General features: G+C 33.5%; 2 long non-coding RNA genes across 9 annotated transcripts; both read right to left on the bottom strand.

Moving 5' to 3' along the window:
* Nucleotides 1–534: 534 nt before the first annotated feature.
* Nucleotides 535–5,274, bottom strand: LOC110702934. Of its 6 annotated transcripts, none has more exons than XR_002507627.1 (7): nt 4,315–5,274; nt 3,830–3,857; nt 3,599–3,749; nt 3,244–3,333; nt 2,892–3,155; nt 1,108–1,169; nt 535–897 (listed from the first exon to the last, which is right to left on the bottom strand). It is a non-coding gene; the product is annotated as an uncharacterized LOC110702934 (long non-coding RNA). The 6 variants fall into 6 exon arrangements; XR_002507623.1 differs by having other exon boundaries at nt 3,599–3,857; nt 4,315–4,508; nt 5,028–5,274; XR_002507626.1 differs by having other exon boundaries at nt 3,830–5,274.
* A 15-nt stretch (nt 5,275–5,289) lies between these two features.
* LOC110702935 lies at nt 5,290–16,825 on the bottom strand. Of its 3 annotated transcripts, XR_002507630.1 has the most exons (4): nt 15,837–16,825; nt 8,534–9,419; nt 6,956–8,367; nt 5,290–6,850 (listed from the first exon to the last, which is right to left on the bottom strand). It is a non-coding gene; the product is annotated as an uncharacterized LOC110702935 (long non-coding RNA). The 3 variants fall into 3 exon arrangements; XR_002507628.1 differs by having other exon boundaries at nt 6,956–9,419; XR_002507629.1 differs by having other exon boundaries at nt 6,956–8,994.
* Between the last annotated feature and the right edge of the window lie 37 nt (nt 16,826–16,862).

Here is a 16,862-nt window from a genome sequence, read left to right as displayed (position 1 = left end):
TAGCACGCCATGCGCCCAACCATCGCAAGGCTAGGCCTTACTTGCATGCTAGGCAGTGGCGCAAGGCATGGGCTGGCACTGCTCGCTTAGCCATCGCAGCCACGCAATCACTACAAAAAAAATGAGAATAGGCAACACACAGAATTGCAACAATTTTACAAATGTTGCCTTTTATTACAAAAGGCAATAAAACATGTTTGTTACCTTTATCCTAAACATATATACTGCAGTACTATGCAACGGTTCAAAAAATGTTGCTTTAGCCTATGTAAGACAACAATATGTAAAATGTAGCCCTTTTTTTTACATAAGGCAACATTTATTTCAAATGTTGTCCAAAAATATAACAACAATAAAATTGTTTCCTATGCAACAATTTTAAAAACGTTGTTTCAGGTATAAAAGACAATGATTGTTTCATGTGTTTCCATTGCCTTATGTAACTGATTATAGTCTTATGGGAAAAGTGCGAATGATGTGAATAAGGAATTATAGGAAAGAGTCAAGTTTATTGAGAGTATTTGACATCATAATTTCACACGGCAACTTGAATTAGCATAGCAGTGAAGTATAATCAGTCTAGACTATAGAGATATTTGTAGCTTTCAGAAATGAATTAACACTTCGACCAACAAAAATATAGAACTAATAGTATTACACAAAACTACAACAAATGAGTAATTTATTATCTTATTCATAGGCATACCGACTAAAATGACAGTAATTATTACATCAATTACTTAAGAGCATGACTATCTTTTTTTAAAAAAAAAAAAAAAAAAGAAGAGATCACAGAGAAGACTAATTCTAGTATTCTTCATTGCTAGCAGCTTAAAACTTTCACTTTTTCTTCGTAGTACCCTTCTTTGTAGACTTCTTACAACTTCTTCTACTTTCCTGTTAAGAACAAAATCAAGCATTGGTCATCTTCCCTAAAGTGCAAATAGTATGACTGACAATGTTGTGGTGTTTCATTCACTTTCACTGAATTTTAGCAGGAAATAAAGAAGGGAGAATTGTCATGGTACTAAGATATATGACAGCAAAGCTTATAATATTTAGTAACATGAGCAGAGTGACATATTAGAACAATTTGGTTATAGATACCTTTCTATAATGTCTATAGGCAATTTGACCTATCAGTTTTTGTCCATTTTACAGGTATACACCTGAAAAAGATTGACACAGCAGAATAAAGAGGTGAGCGCATTGACATTAATCACAATCAGAATAATTGGAGATAATGTTACAAATTCATGTTAACCAAATTGCTATTAATAGACACAATTATACAGCACACAAAAGCCAATAACAAATGAAAAACTGCACACACACACACACACACACACACACACACACACACACAAAAAAAAAAAAACCATCATCATTAGGAAATAGGAGGGTCTTTTAGTAGCAAATATAATTGTTGATGGTAATTCTATTCCTGAATCGTCAACTGTGTGAACCAAAAGTAGCACAAAAAATTGGAACTTTGGAGGTGATCAAGTAAAACAAGGATGGTCCACATGTTGTAAGAGATGGAGTTTCAAGCAGGTTTTCTTTCAGCTACACAGGATAGCTTAGCTATTTTCAGAAAAATCAGTGTAACATAAACCTACATTTTTTTTCCTATCAAAATATATCTACCTCTAGTTAGCACTGATTATTTCATCCATAAGAAAACTTATGCAGCAACTTAAAAGCAGTCAAACAACTGAAATCATCAAGAAAATGCTAATTGCTTTATCAAACAGTCAATCGTGATTAAGCAAGTACACTTCTGGTTCATTACATCCTCACATTGCATCCATATTCTGCTAAAAGCCAACGACAAGCAGAATTTATCAAAAGCCGGAGTCTGTACAGTAGATATATCACTAGTACAAAAATCTTTCCACATATCCTGCTGCTTGGAAATGTGAGGCTGCAAATCTACAATTTTTCCAAGGAATTTTCTGTGATATCCATGGTTGGATTCTTTCTGTTTATTGTTTTCGGAAAAATCAACCCCACTAGATTCTTTCTGTTTATTGTTTTTGGGAAAATCAACCCCACTAGATATCCATGGTTGGATTCTTTCTGTTTCTTGTTTTTTATCATCAGAGTCTGATTCAGAATCAAGTAGCTTGAATCTTTCTCAAATACTGTATTCTTCTGGTTTATTGTTTTTTGAAAAGTTGACTGTGCTAGCATCTCTGTCATTGTGAGCATCTGATGGATTATCATGATCTGATTCAGAATCACGTAGCTAGAATCCTGCTTGAATATTGTAATTTTTTTTAATTGCTATTGGAAGGCCAACCCCGCTACCTTTCCTCTCAGTGCGTACATCATGGTCTCACACTACTCCATCATTGATAAATCTATCTATTCTCACAGGGGAAAGTTGCCACAAAAGCCATAGTTCTTTTAAATCAACTCGTTTTTGAAAAACATAATCATGGATACAAAAAACAATTACATAAAATCAACAATCCAGACACATAATTCATCTAAAAATGCAGTCATTGATGTGAGTTGCTAAAAAAACAATCAATTTCTGTACATTAGCATATCCTAGGCATGTCTACCCTAGAGCTAAGGCAGTAGAGGCTTCAGACCTCGCCATGAAAAAAAAAATCCATTTTTCATAGTTCCATCTACAATTTGACACCATTATCAAATTAGGCTCCAAAATCACATAAAGTTCTTGCATATAAAATTAGTGTAAATTGCCCATAACAAATTCCGACAACAAAACCAAGCGTCATAATCTTTCATAACTATAGTAATCAAAATCAATCATTCAATAATCTATCTTAGAGGAACCCTAAATTGAGTATACTGAGAATTAAATTAAAGATAAACCTTATATTGCAAAACTGATATTTTGATGATTCTAATAACCAAACCTGATCCCCAACAGAGTTGGTTTTGTAAGCTGTCAAACTGAGCGGCGGTGCACACAGGCCTTTTCCTTATGGCTCTAGCTTCCTTCCATCTCACACACCAATGATCAGCTTGCTTGATAATTTCCAAGGGGGATTACCACGACATTCCTGAAAATAGCTTGGTTCCTTCAAACCAAATACTCCAGAAAACTTACCAATCTCACTTACACAATAACAGCAATAAAAGAAATAATAACTCCCCTGATCAAACGATGTAGTATCAAGCTGAAAACAATCACACCCAAAACTATCATCACAATCTTATCTGTCAAATCCAAATTAAGAATTATTAGAACTAACATTTTAGACTGACCTTGTAAGTTGTAATTGTACGTAACAAGTGTAATGAGCAAGAAATATAACGAAATCAACAGAGGACCTCACATCCCTTGCCCCCAATTGCCTACAAACGAAGCCAAACTCAGTCCTTATCCTTTCTCTTCATCTATTTAAGTCGTAAACTCGTAATATAGTTTATGGTTTAGCCAAACATAGTCTTGGTCATAAAAGAGTACTGTGAGCTTCATAACAAGGCTAACAGTGCAAGTTTGTAATTATTTTGTAAGGTTTTTCCATAAAGTTGTATGTATACCATCCTATCCAAGATCATTTTAACTCCATGGACGATGAAAAAAATCGAATACCTTTGTATAAAAGAAAAAATTTACCTAGAAAAAACTTTGATGATGGTAGTGAGTAGCCAGCAAAGAACTCTCAGAGGGGAGCACATTATACAGCGGAGCTCGAGGTGAGGTTAACAAATGTAAAAGCGAGCATAGGGAGCAACTCTGGGATGTAATTTTCCTTCCCCATAAGGAGCTAGGTAAGCATGATCAGCAAGTCAGTGTGCCCGCAAAAAAAAGCAGTTAAGACTAAAAGCATAAAGAGGCAATTTATACTTTCTTTGATAAACTTATCCCTACAATTCTGCAAAAAAACACAAGTGAAAATTAATAACAGTTCTAACAATTTTGAAATTGAAATAAACAATTATTAAATGATTAATAATTCATACTCCTTTTTTCGCTTGTTATATAAGACTAGAAAAAGGTGGGGTGAAGAACAATATTTCACCTACACAACTGCATCTACCTTCATATCCTCTCTACATCAACCCAATAACATGGAAATGCTTCTTACAAAAACCCAAGTTTATAAAACAAATTTGATAGGCGGTCGCACACATAACAAAAATAATAAAAGCCTAACTAATCCTCCTAATATGTAGTAGGGTAAGTTAGAGTCGATCCCGCAGAGAAGGTAGTATCAATATTGGTGATTGCTATGAATTATAAGTAGTCGAGTCAATCAAAATAGGGTTGAAATTATTATACTACTAAAGCTAGAAAATCAAATAATAAAAACATCTAGAATTAAGTATCACCACTAGGCGGGCTGTGGAGTGGGCTGCCCTTGCCACTCTTCTTCTTCTCTTTAGTGTGCTATTCGCAGGTAGGCTGTGGAGAAGGTCGTATGCCACACCTTGGCTGTGGAGTAGGTTGTCCTTGTGTAATTTCCTTCTCTTTGTCGCATAAGAACATCTCCAATATGTAACTCGACTCACATAATAGTTTATTCCTACAAAACAAAGAAAAAGAACCCGAGGAGAGCAATAATCGAAATATAAATTAAATGATACTCAATAAATTAAATGTAGGGAGAAAGCGTGACAAATATCATATAAATATGACATAAAAATTGTATATTATTGTGCTATCAAAATTGTATATGTAAAAATATATGTATGTCAATTTTCAGCCCAAAATCTAATTCTCAAATGTTATAATTCCAAAATCTGACATGGATGTTGTAAGAATATCAATCAACTCACAAAATCCCCAAGATCTTATAATATTTGTGTCTAATTTGTATATATACCATAAATCTGCGAGAATACTAATACTTGCAATTATCTAATTTTAGTTACCAACATGATTTCACCCAAAGTAAAATTTTCTCAAACTAATTTTGATTCAAAAGTCCAATTTAACATATACTTTTGCAATCAAACATAACCAATATTGCTTAAGCTAGAATTCTTAATTAAGCATGACATAAATTTTACAAAGTAGCTGAAAGAATTCAGCATATATTTACCCGAGTTGTTGCTGCTGCCTGCAGCTTGCGACTACCTGCGGTTAGCGATTGTTTGCTGCCAGAGGCTAGCTGCTGCTGCAGCCGGCGACTACCTAGCTGCTATCGATGGCTGGCGGCCAGTTGCTGCCTGCTGGTGGCTGCTAGTTGCTGGCTGCTAGCTGCTCCTGGCTGCTGGTGGCTGCTAGTTGCTGGCTGCTAGCTGCTCCCGCCTACTGGTGGCTGCTAGCTGCTGCCTGTTGCTGGCTGCTAGCTACTAGCTGCTGCTGCCTGCTGGTGGCTGCTGCTGCCTGCTGGTGGCTGCTAGCTGCTGGTGCCGCCAGCTGCTGCGGGTGGCTGGCTGTTAGAAAATTCTTAACATCTCCTCCAACATTCGTCAGCTTATCAAACCACATTGATGTATTCTAGATATGGTGTAGATTATCCTCTAAACAAACAAAAACCATCCTGAAGAGAACCTGCAATCCAGCAACAAAGAACCACAACAGTGCGAACAGCAGCTCCCAGTAGACCAGAGAACAAGAGAAACCAGACCTGTAGCACACTAGCTGCTCCCAGCAATACAGGAAAGCAGGAGAAACCAGACCTGCAGTAAAACAGGACAGAAATAACAGCAACAAACACTTGAGCAGGAAAGCAGCTACAAGCACAGCCAGCCAAACCAACAAAGAAACGAGGACCTACAGCAAAACAGGATAGAAATAACAGCAGCAAACAGCTAAGCAGGAAAGCAGCTACAAGCACAGCCAGCCAAACCAACAAAGAAATGAGGACCTACACATCTCAACAGAATTAGCCTCACAGCAGACGACAGCATAACAGAAACAGACCACTCCCAAGCAAACATAACAGGCAGCAAAAACAGGATACTAGAGTTACTAAAAACCAAACAAAACCAAAACTGTTTAAGCTAAAATCCCTAAGCTTTTATTACTTCAAAGTTACTAAAAATAGAATACTAGAAATGACAAATCATATTTCCTAAGCTTCATCTTCACTTGCTTGCATGAAATCCCATAGAGTATTGTCCTCGATTTCATCATCCGAATCATCAATTTCCGGCTCTGCTTGCATTTCTAACATGTATTCTAGAACATCAACAGTAGTGCCAGGCAAGTCCTCTCTCAACCAACTAACATCATAGTCATCAGCAACAGTTGCCCCTAGGCGAACACCATCGCGAGCAGATTCATTTCAATAAGAAACTCCAACATCACCATTTGATTCTTCACTCATATCAAAGAAATCTCCGGGGATAGTTTCCATAACGTAATGCAAATGCTTTTCTTTAGAATCTTGCACATAAAAAACTTGGTTTACTTGATTAGCCATCACAAAAGGGTCATTAGTATAGCATAACCTTTTAAAATTTGCACATGTTAGGCCAAACTCATCTTGCTCCACTTGAAACCAGCTACAGCGAAACAATACCACTTTGAAATGTCCAAAATAATCTAACTCAATGATATCCTCCACAACTCCATAATATTTGACGTCCCCAACAACAGGATTTTGATCCCTGAAACTTGCAAAACTCGACATTGAAGATGTTACACTAACTCCACTACATTGAGTTTTCCTTTTTGACTCATGTGCAGTTGTATGAAAATTGTTACCATTTATTAGGTACCCTTTAAAACTTCTCACAGTCTAGTCAGGACCCTGGGGTAAAGCCTTGATTTCTTTGGAAACATTTTCTTCTCGTACACGGTCCTTGAACCATGCTCAATTATCATGACTGTGTTCTTGTGCTCTCGCCCACCTACTCCGTCCGCTTACCTCGTCTACCTTGACTTCTTTGACGATTCACTAAATCTTGATGTTCACTACATACATATGACAAAGCAACTTAGTTGTATTAGTCAATTAAAAATAATAAAGATTAAATATAGTTAATATGAAATAGTACCAATTTAAAATTACTTACTCACCTTATGTAATCACTGATTTCATCGCAATTAAAGAGTACATAGCGGTGACCCTTCATCAAGGTGTCTTCATCTAGAGAAACCTTTTTGCCCTTGTTTTTCTTTTTTACGCCTAAAGGACGTCCAACACTAGGAAAAAGGCTTCCATCTTCATTGGAGGCGTATCATCATCATTTCAACGTGCCCGATTCAACTTTGAACTAAAATCATTGTGAAGATACAGAGAACAAAAAATAAGGCATTCTTCTTCCAAGTAGACCTCTGCAATGGAGCCTTCGGGTCGACTTGTATTTTTTACATATGACTTCAGTTTACCCAAATACCGCTTTTTCGGATACATCCAACGACCTTGAACAGCCCCCCCAAGCCTTACTTCATCTACAAGATGAAGTGGAAGGTGGACCATTATGTTAAAGAAACTAGGGGGGAATATCTTCTCAAGTAGGCAAAGTATCTCTATGATTTCAGATTCAAGATCGTCAAGATCTTTACTTTAGAACTTTCCTACATAGACCAGCTTAATCATAGTCGATGCTACTTGCTTAGGCAAGGTATTCTTTACAGCAACTTGGAGAAAATAATGAAGCAAAAATTGGGCATCATGACTCTTGTAACCAGTAACATTCCTCTCATGGGATTGGACGCATCTGGAGATGGTTGATGCACAACCATCGGGAAACTTAGCACTTTTTATCACACTGCAAAACAAGTCTTTTTCATTAGAAGATAAGGAAAAACAAGCTTTGGAGTATAAACGCTTCCCTCTACTATTAGTTCTCTTTGGATGGAGTTCATTTATTATACCCATATCTTGTAAATCAAAGCGGGCTGCCACATGGTCTTTGGTCTTCCCTGTGATATCAAGCAAAGTACCAAGCACACTGTCACAGATATTTTTCTCAATGTGCATAACATCAAGATTGTGACGCAAGTATTAGTTTCCCAATAAGGAAGCTCAAAGAAAATAGATTTCTTCTTCCAAGGAAATTTCTTCCTGCCTTTGTTTTGAGTTTTCCCAAATTTATTGTCAAACCCTTCTAGATCTTTTAATACATCAAAACCCGACAATCTAGTAGGAGGAGGCCTTGTTTCTACATTACCATCAAATGCTCTTTTATTACGACGCCATGGGTGATTTTCTTTCAAAGAGCTACGATGTCCTATGTAACACATTTTCTTACTATACTTAAGGTATTTGGACCAAGTCTTATGATTACAATTCGGGCAAGAAAATTCTCCTTTAGTACTCCATCCCGACAAAATTGCATAAGCAAGAAAGTCACTGATTGTCCATAACAAGGCTGCCCTTAATGAAAATGTTTCATCTTTCACGGCATCATAAGTGTCAACTCCAACTTCCCATAACTCCTTCAATTCCTCGATTAACGATTACAAATAAACATCTATGTCATACCCTGGAGAAGAAGGACCAGGTATAATCAAAGACATGATATCATACTCAGACTTATTATATAACCAAGGAGGTAAATTATAAATGGATAAAACAACTGGCCAAATACTATATGACACACTCATAGTTCTGAACGAGTTGAAACCATCAGTAGTAAGACCAAGACTCACATTTCAAAAATCACTTGCAAATTGAGGATGCGCAATATCGAAATTTTTCCAAGCTTATCCATCAGCAGGGTGCCTTAATTTGTCATCTTTCTTACGATCAGTTTCATGCCATGTCATGAGTTCAGCCATCTTAGGGTACATGAACAACCTTTGTAGACAAGGTTTAAGTGGAAAGTAACGCAAAACTTTTGCAGGAACTCCTTTGTCGGGCAATGCACCTTCCTCTTTTTGTTTCTCATTTAATTTCCACCTAGAAGCTTTACAAACATGGCAAGACTTGTCATTTGCACGCTCTTTCTAATACAGCATACAATCATTGGGACACGCATCAATTCGTTTGTAATCAAGTCCAAGGTTCTTCACCATTTTTTTTAGCATGATGAAAAGAAGTGGGGAGCTTTGCTGATGGAAATGCAGCACATTGAAGCTTCATCAACTCATCGAAAGAAGAATTGCTCCACCTGTTAAGGCATTTAAGTAAATAAAGTTGCACTCTGTATGAAAGCACTGAAAATTTTTTACAACCTGGATATAATTCCTCTTTTGCATCTTCTAACAGTTTAAAAAACTTTTTAGCCTTCTCATCAAGACCCTTGTGAATTCCTTCTGCTTCAGGGGTGGAACCTCCCATAACATCTCTGAATATATCATTAATCATCTCACCTATATTGTCTAATGTGTTTTGATTATGACATTGATGCCCACCTCCCCTTAAAGAAGACCCTGCCGTTAGTCCTTCGCCATGAAAATTCCACACTTTATACCTCTTGTTAAATATATGAGCAATTAGGTGATCGAAAACCACCTCCCTAGTGAACCAGAATCTGTTAACACACTTCGTACATGGGCATAAAATTTCCGGTTCATCATCTTCCTCAATAAATTCCTAGATAAATTAAAGGTCACAATACAACAATTAAGTCACACACCTGAAAGAGATAAATCCAAAGAGAATGGTAACAAGCACATGGCGATCCAATACATCAGATTTTATTAACTATTATATAGTGCCATTACCTAGAGGTTTTCAACAACTAAGGATTATGTATGTTACCCCACAATAAGTGTTACCTAAGAGCATTATTATTTCCATCCAAGATTCTAACAAGATGTAAATGGAATAAGTCAATTATATGCCGGCCTTCTTTTCTGGTTCCAGGCCTTTTGTGGCATCAAGTTTCAAATTTTGATGCCTAACAGAAATGTTCACTAATAATATTGCTAAACTATTTATGATTATATATTAATTTAGATAATCAAACTAATTAAAGCATAAACATACTTATCTAATTTAATTTGATTTAAAAAAAAAAATCTGTATTTTTCAAACATAATAAGACTTAGCCTGACATACTAAGAATTTAAAATAACAAAACTGAAAATATGATAATTCATAATCTAATTCCTTATAGAAGACAAGAAATCAGCATGTATTAATAAAACAACAAATATCCAGAATCATCCTATGTTATTTTACACATATTGTTGTAACATCAAGTATAAAAGATGAATAAATATACCCTTAGTATCCTCTATTAAATCTATTAAAAAAATGGTATTATACGAAATTGGAAATTAGAAATTTCCAGAAACCAAGTACTAAATAGGATGAAGAATACCATATTATCGAACAACACACAAGCTAGTTGAGTCGACTTAGAACTTACTCGTCTTTGTTACTTCCTCGATCTACCAGAAAATAGATAAGATGATGCCAAACAATCTATATTAATTCTCCACTTTCTTGAATACCAGAAAATAGAAATCAAAATCAAATTTGAGCAATATTTTGGAGTTTAGAATAACAGAGAGCAATCTTTTGGATTCTTAATTGGGAATTTGTGGGAATTTTATGGGATTGATTTTGTGGAAATTTTGTGGGAATAACGTTAGCTGATTGATTTTGTGGGAATTTTGTTCTTGGTTTGTTGTGTGACGAGTGCTAAGCTGCTAACAAATTATTTGGGGTTTGTTTTGTGTTTTTTTTTTTCCTTTGTTTGTTTTTTTTATTTTAAATTTTTTTGTCAAGAATCACTAATTAAAGCATGTATTTTGGAAATAATTATCTATTAAATTTTTTTTTCCATAAATTTACCTCAAAGTTGTAAAAAGTATAACTGACACTACCACTCTAACAATTCCGGCTAGAATCTCCCGTATGTGAGTCCCTCTTTTTACCTTTCCCTCATAAAATCCACCTGAATATACTAAAACCCTTCATAAAGGTAAAAAGTAGAACCCACATGCAGGAGATTCTAGCCGGAATTGTTAGAGTAAATTTTAATAGGTAGTTGTTTCCAAAACATGTGCTTTATTGGTAGTTCTTGACAAAATTTCTTTAATTTTATTACATGAACACTGCTATATGTTAGTAATTAAGATGCTAGATGAGATAATTTCCTACTAAGCATTACCTTCAAGCCAATCTATAACAATAGTAATAATAATATATTTATTAAAAGAGATTTTGTTTACTTTGTATAAATTTATAAAAATAATAAAAAAAAAAAGTTACTCTGTATAGTTAAAAAAAAAAAGGAAAAACTACTATATATGAATGATTAGTAAAACCAATTATTTAATCTTGAGCTTAAATTTTACACTTAATTATCAATTAAATCAATTAAGGTTATAATCAATGTATGCTCTAAGTACAGAGTACATTTTTTTATTGTATGATTAGCAATGGTTAGATGAAAAAGTGTGTGATAATCAATGTGTAATTAACTATTAGTTAGAGCTAGAGTTGTGAACTTAGAAATTTCATATGAAATTTGGTGACTTAAAATAGCTATATAAGTATTTTACTCATTTTTTTTTTATCAACCATGTTAAGTAATATTGAATTGGCAAAATATAATAATAGCTATATAGGCGAGATGATAGATAAAAAAAATTAATACCTTATTGATAACCACAAACTTATTATTTTGTTCATCCTTCAAAGAAAAAATTATTCATTGTTAATGAAATAAAATTGTACATGCACAAAGTAATTGTGTTTAAGTTTTAAATAATAAAAAAACAAAGGACAATGATAAGTTTGGAAAAAAATCAAGTTGGGTTAACCTCAAGTACGCTCAATAGAGATTAGAATAATCAATTTATAGGTCTATGTTGAGTCTAGTTGAGTTCATATTTGTCATATTGAAATCAGATTGAGTTTAATTCAGGTCAATTCAGTATCAAAAAGATTTTAACTCATGAAAATCACGAGTTTAAATGACTTATGTGTAAAAGAATAATGGATAAGTAATTGTAATTTTAAGCATCATGACTTATAAGCATGATAAAACAATTTGACTGTCACATAAATATAAAACTTAATTGGCCTGGTAAAAGTCTCTATGTTTCTTTTGTATCTATACAATTTGACTTTTGTATTTGTATAAATTTAAACCTTGACATAAAAACTTTGTTAAACATTATTACAAATAACTTCATACTGTTCACCTTTTTTTTTTTTTTTTTTACTTACTTTAACTAGTAAAAATAAGGTTGCATAAGTTTAGGTTAGGGTTGATTGGTGAAAATATATAATACAAAATAAGCTCATATGATAATTTTGACAAGTTCAGATAAGAGCTAAAGGCTAATAAGTGACTATGCAATTAATTACAGTTTATCAATAAACTAAGTTATGTACTTTAATTAAAAAATAGTATTCTTATCATAATGAAGGATTGTATCCAAATAATGACATTTGCTTTACATAAATCTAAATTAAAATTTCTAAAATATTACATTCCTCATTATAACTATTAGATGTGGTTATATACTTCATAATTGAATAATTGGTGCGTCGGGTCCTTATATTTTTATACCATTTCTATAATTTGGTTTTCATTACAACTATTTAACAACCGTGCGTCTTGCACGGGGTTTAACCTAGTAATTTATAGGATGAAATAATCTTATAAATTACTTTAAATATTAAAATATAATTACATAATCATATTGGGCATTATTTGATTCATTTCAATGAATAGTTTATTAATATTTAATTATTATATGTGTTACTAATATGCAATGAAAGTTATTTTTAGTCATGGTAGTGCATAGTCTAAGTGAGACGAACATTTAAAGGAAGTGAGGAAGTATCTATGTGAAAATATTATTTTTTTTTTTGTATTTTTTTATGATAATAGTTAAAAATAATGATAGGAAACCAATCAATTATGGACAACATAAATTTATTTTTTTGACAAAGTGGAAATTTAGAGGTGTCAATTCAGGTGTTTGGGTCGGATTTGTTGAGCTTGGGTCGAGTTAGGTCTAATTTCAAACTTGAGTTATACTAAATTATTTAGTCCATGCGAGTCAAAGTTTGATCGAATTGAGGGTTTTTTTTTTTTTTTAGTTGATTTCAGATTGGAACACATTTTGGCACCTTTAAGTGAAATACTCCGCATATAGCTAGCCTATCCACCTATGTAGTGAATTGGTGAACACTTTTTATTTATTTGTTATTATTTAAATGAAAAAGATTAAAAGAGGGACAGCGATATTATAAAGTTAACAAAGGCCCCTACAACATAACAAGGTAAAAGTGTAAAACAGTAAAACAATAACCAACATCAAAGAAACAAGTTCAGAGGCTCAGAGCAACGAAACCAGATGAACCTTTTCCAAAAAAAAAAAAAAAATTAAATAAAAACCCCCATGATCTCCATAACTCCATTTCTTGATCTCCATAACCTCCACAAAAGCACGCGAATGGGAATTTTTTCGGCTCCAAAATTTTCCCAAGAATCAGTTACTCATTGCTTTTCATTTCTTGATCTGCTTGCTTTCTACTCTCTGCTCAGGTTAGGGGTTAAATAATCTCAAATTTGTTTTGCAATTAATTTGTTGGCTTGCTCTCTACTCACACTTTAATTTGCTTTCAAGAGTGTCTAGTTAGATTTGATGCCAGCGAAATCGTCATTTTTACTACTTAATATGGGTTAATTTTGATGACTGGTATATATTATTTGTTTTAGCTTTAATTATAAATTATCATCCTTAAATTGCAATATGACAGAAAGCTTGAATGATATTATGCTTTGCTGGGAATGACAATTGAATATTGTATAAGACCCATAGTTGTGTTAAGGTCTGATTGTTGTTTCATTAACCCACTTGTATAATAATGGTATCCATTTGTTGCGTAAACAACACAATCACTTAAACATTTGTCTGAACCCTTGACCAATTTAGTAGGCTAATTTTTCCCTCATTTGTCCTCTTTTTTACCCTGTACCTCTAATATCCCTGTTTACACTTTCCTTTCCTGTCATGTTTTTCAACTCGATCTGAATTTCTGGAATCAAGCAAGTTTTCTTTGATGAATGGTTTGAGCTAAATAGATGACTGCGATAATAAATAAGATGAACACAGCATAAAGACATGGACACACTGTCTTTCACATTATATGGTTTAGTTAGCTAAACGAAATCTTTTATTTCATGAAAGCAGTAGGGTCAGAATAAGGGACTATTGTAAAGATTTGATTATGGGCCTTCTTACTTAGCAAACCTTATGTTCCCGTCAACTAGAGTCCCATTGCTTTCTAGTGTCATGTTTTTTTGAAGCAATTGAAAGAGAAAAGGAGTCCTCAGAGGTGTTAATGCTGAAACTTTAACAAGGAACATCTAGAACACTTGTCATGGAAGTTCTGGTAGTAAAGATATCAGGGTATCTTCAAGATGTTTAATATATGCATTTCTTATAAGACTAATTCATCCCTATGTTAGAGTGTATGAATTTGATCATGAAAATCGAATGACTAGTGTAGTAATATTTGCAGTACAACAGGTTTCTAATAATTTCGAAAAGGTTCCTACTACACACAGATTTCCAAGGTGGTTTCAGGCTTGAAATCATTCTTTCTTATGATTTTGTTTACTATTTCTTTATACTTTTACCTTGGCAGGGGAGACCATGTTGATTCTTGTATAAATTATAACGTTGCTATCTACTATCACTCCATGAATAACATAAGTCATGACCTAAGGCATATCTTCAAGTCCGAAATATACCCTATATTGCCTACTCTTCCATAAGTTTGTAATTTGAGTGCTGGTTTACCTTTTATTGGTTGTAATTTAGCTATTATTCCCTATATGGTTATATTAGCCTACTGCCCATTAAAACTCTTCTTGCTAGCCTGCATATGCATAGCTATAAAACTGCATAGACCTTCTGTTGCACTACTGTCTTGCCTAAGGTACCACTATGAAGCCAGCCTGCTACCTGCACTGTTCCAATTGATATGCAGCAAATGGTGCCTGCTATTGATGTATAGTTGCTACTGCAGCTTCCTACCACATCCCCTCTCCAATAGCTGCACTATACTACAAAAATAATGACAATAGGCAACACCTAAAATTGCAACACTAAATAAACTATTACCCTTGATAACCTAAGGCAACGATTTTTAAAATGTTACTATGAACCAAAATAATAATACTAGACCCTTGTCCAACAATTAAAAATGTGTTGCTATAGACCATTTAAGGCAACAATCACCTATAGTGTTGCTTTTCTCTTTCCTAAGGAAACATGTTTAGGAAATGTTGCTGGATAAGATAACGACAATAAAATTGTCACCTAACAATTTATGTTGATAATCTATGACATTATTTCATTGAATACACAATATCAGTTGATGTATTGTCAACTATATGATGTTTTATCTAATTAAATGTTTTATAAGAAAATCAGAAGTTACTCCAATATTTTTCTTATGTATCTCCTTTTAATAATTGTTTAGGTAATTTTGAAGGCAAATGAAGAAAATTTTTAATTTTTAGTTACAACTATATATATATATATATATATATATATATATTGTACCCAATAAGATTTAGCCCGACATAATAGCAATTTTGAAATAAGGAAATATTCATAATCTAATTCTTTATAAAGACAAGAAGTCTGCATGTATTATCACAAGAACACAATTCTAAGTCATATTGAATCAGTTTCAAAAGCCAACAATTGCATATGCTGCTACATGATTGATATATAAAATCTGCAAATCCAATAATTCTTTTTACCAAACTAAATTTCCACTACTAGTTGCAAAGTTATAAATTAACAATATTATGAAGAATAATACAATACCAAATTTTCAGAATCCAATTAAAAACTATATGAGGTGCTCGAATACTATCAGATTTCCAGAATAACCTATATATTTCTTTTACTTATATTATTGTAATACCATGTATAAAGGATAAGAAATCTGATAACAAAATTAATATTTGATGAAATTAGAAAGTTTAATAAATCCAAGTACTAAAAATTGGATGAAGAATACCAGATTAACAAACAGCAATTAGCTAGTTGAGTAGCTTTTTCGGACTTGTCTTTGTTTCTTCCTCGACCTACCCTTTGCTATCTTCTAGTAACACTAAGATATAATTAGAAGATGATACCAAACAATCTATTATTAATTCCTCACTATCTTCAATCTACACTAAAAAATTAGAAATTGATATAAAAAAATCGAAATCAAATTCGAATTTGATGAGTGAAATTCTGAAGGAGATCAAGTTTGGAATATTAGATGGCAGTCTTTTGACTTGTTTTTTTTTTAGGAATTTTTTTCTTTTTCAAAAGGATTTTGTGGGAACTCAACGAATTAGTTGGAGTTTTTTAGTCTTCAGTGATTTGTTTGGAGAATCATTACTCTTTTTTTTTTTTTTTTTTTTTTTTTTTTTTTTTTTTTTAACCCGGTTCACCCTTTGGGCTAATTCGATTTCGGGGATCAATTTTGGTTAGTTAGGTTTCAGTCCTCTCCCAATTGTTGTTGCGGGGGATCAAACACGGGTCCTCCCTACCAAGTGCAATACCAATCACCACTGCACCAACAACTAATTGGTCGAATCATTACTCATTAGTGATGGTATAATAATAATTTTATTTTTTGACATTAATAATAATGTTTCTCAAAAAAAAAATACATAATACATGTTGTTTACGGGTGTCAATTCGGGTAAACGGTTCGGATTCGGGTTGGGTTTATCGGTTTTGGGTTTAACGGATCGGTTTATAACGAGTTGAAATGATTAGCTGGTCGGTTTTAAAAATTATCGAGTCAGTTCAGTTTAGTTATATTTTATTGCGATTTCTATTCCGATTAGGTCCTAATTGGGTCGGGTTGTAATCGTTTCGGGTCATAATCAGTTTGGGTTGAACCGGTAAGTTTGAAAATGGGTTTATCCAATTGGAAAAAGTAATAGTGAGTAGAAGTAGTTGACTCTTTCGCAAAATGGGCAAATCAATATTGATGATGATGAGTTGAGTTTGAGTCATGAAAGTCACAAGTTTGATTAACTTATGC

The sequence above is a fragment of the Chenopodium quinoa genome, unplaced genomic scaffold (assembly GCF_001683475.1).
Source record: "Chenopodium quinoa cultivar QQ74 unplaced genomic scaffold, ASM168347v1, whole genome shotgun sequence".
Taxonomy (NCBI): Eukaryota; Viridiplantae; Streptophyta; class Magnoliopsida; order Caryophyllales; family Amaranthaceae; genus Chenopodium; species Chenopodium quinoa.
The sequence above is the reverse complement of the archived record's forward strand: the minus strand, read 5'-3'. Positions and strand labels throughout refer to the sequence as shown.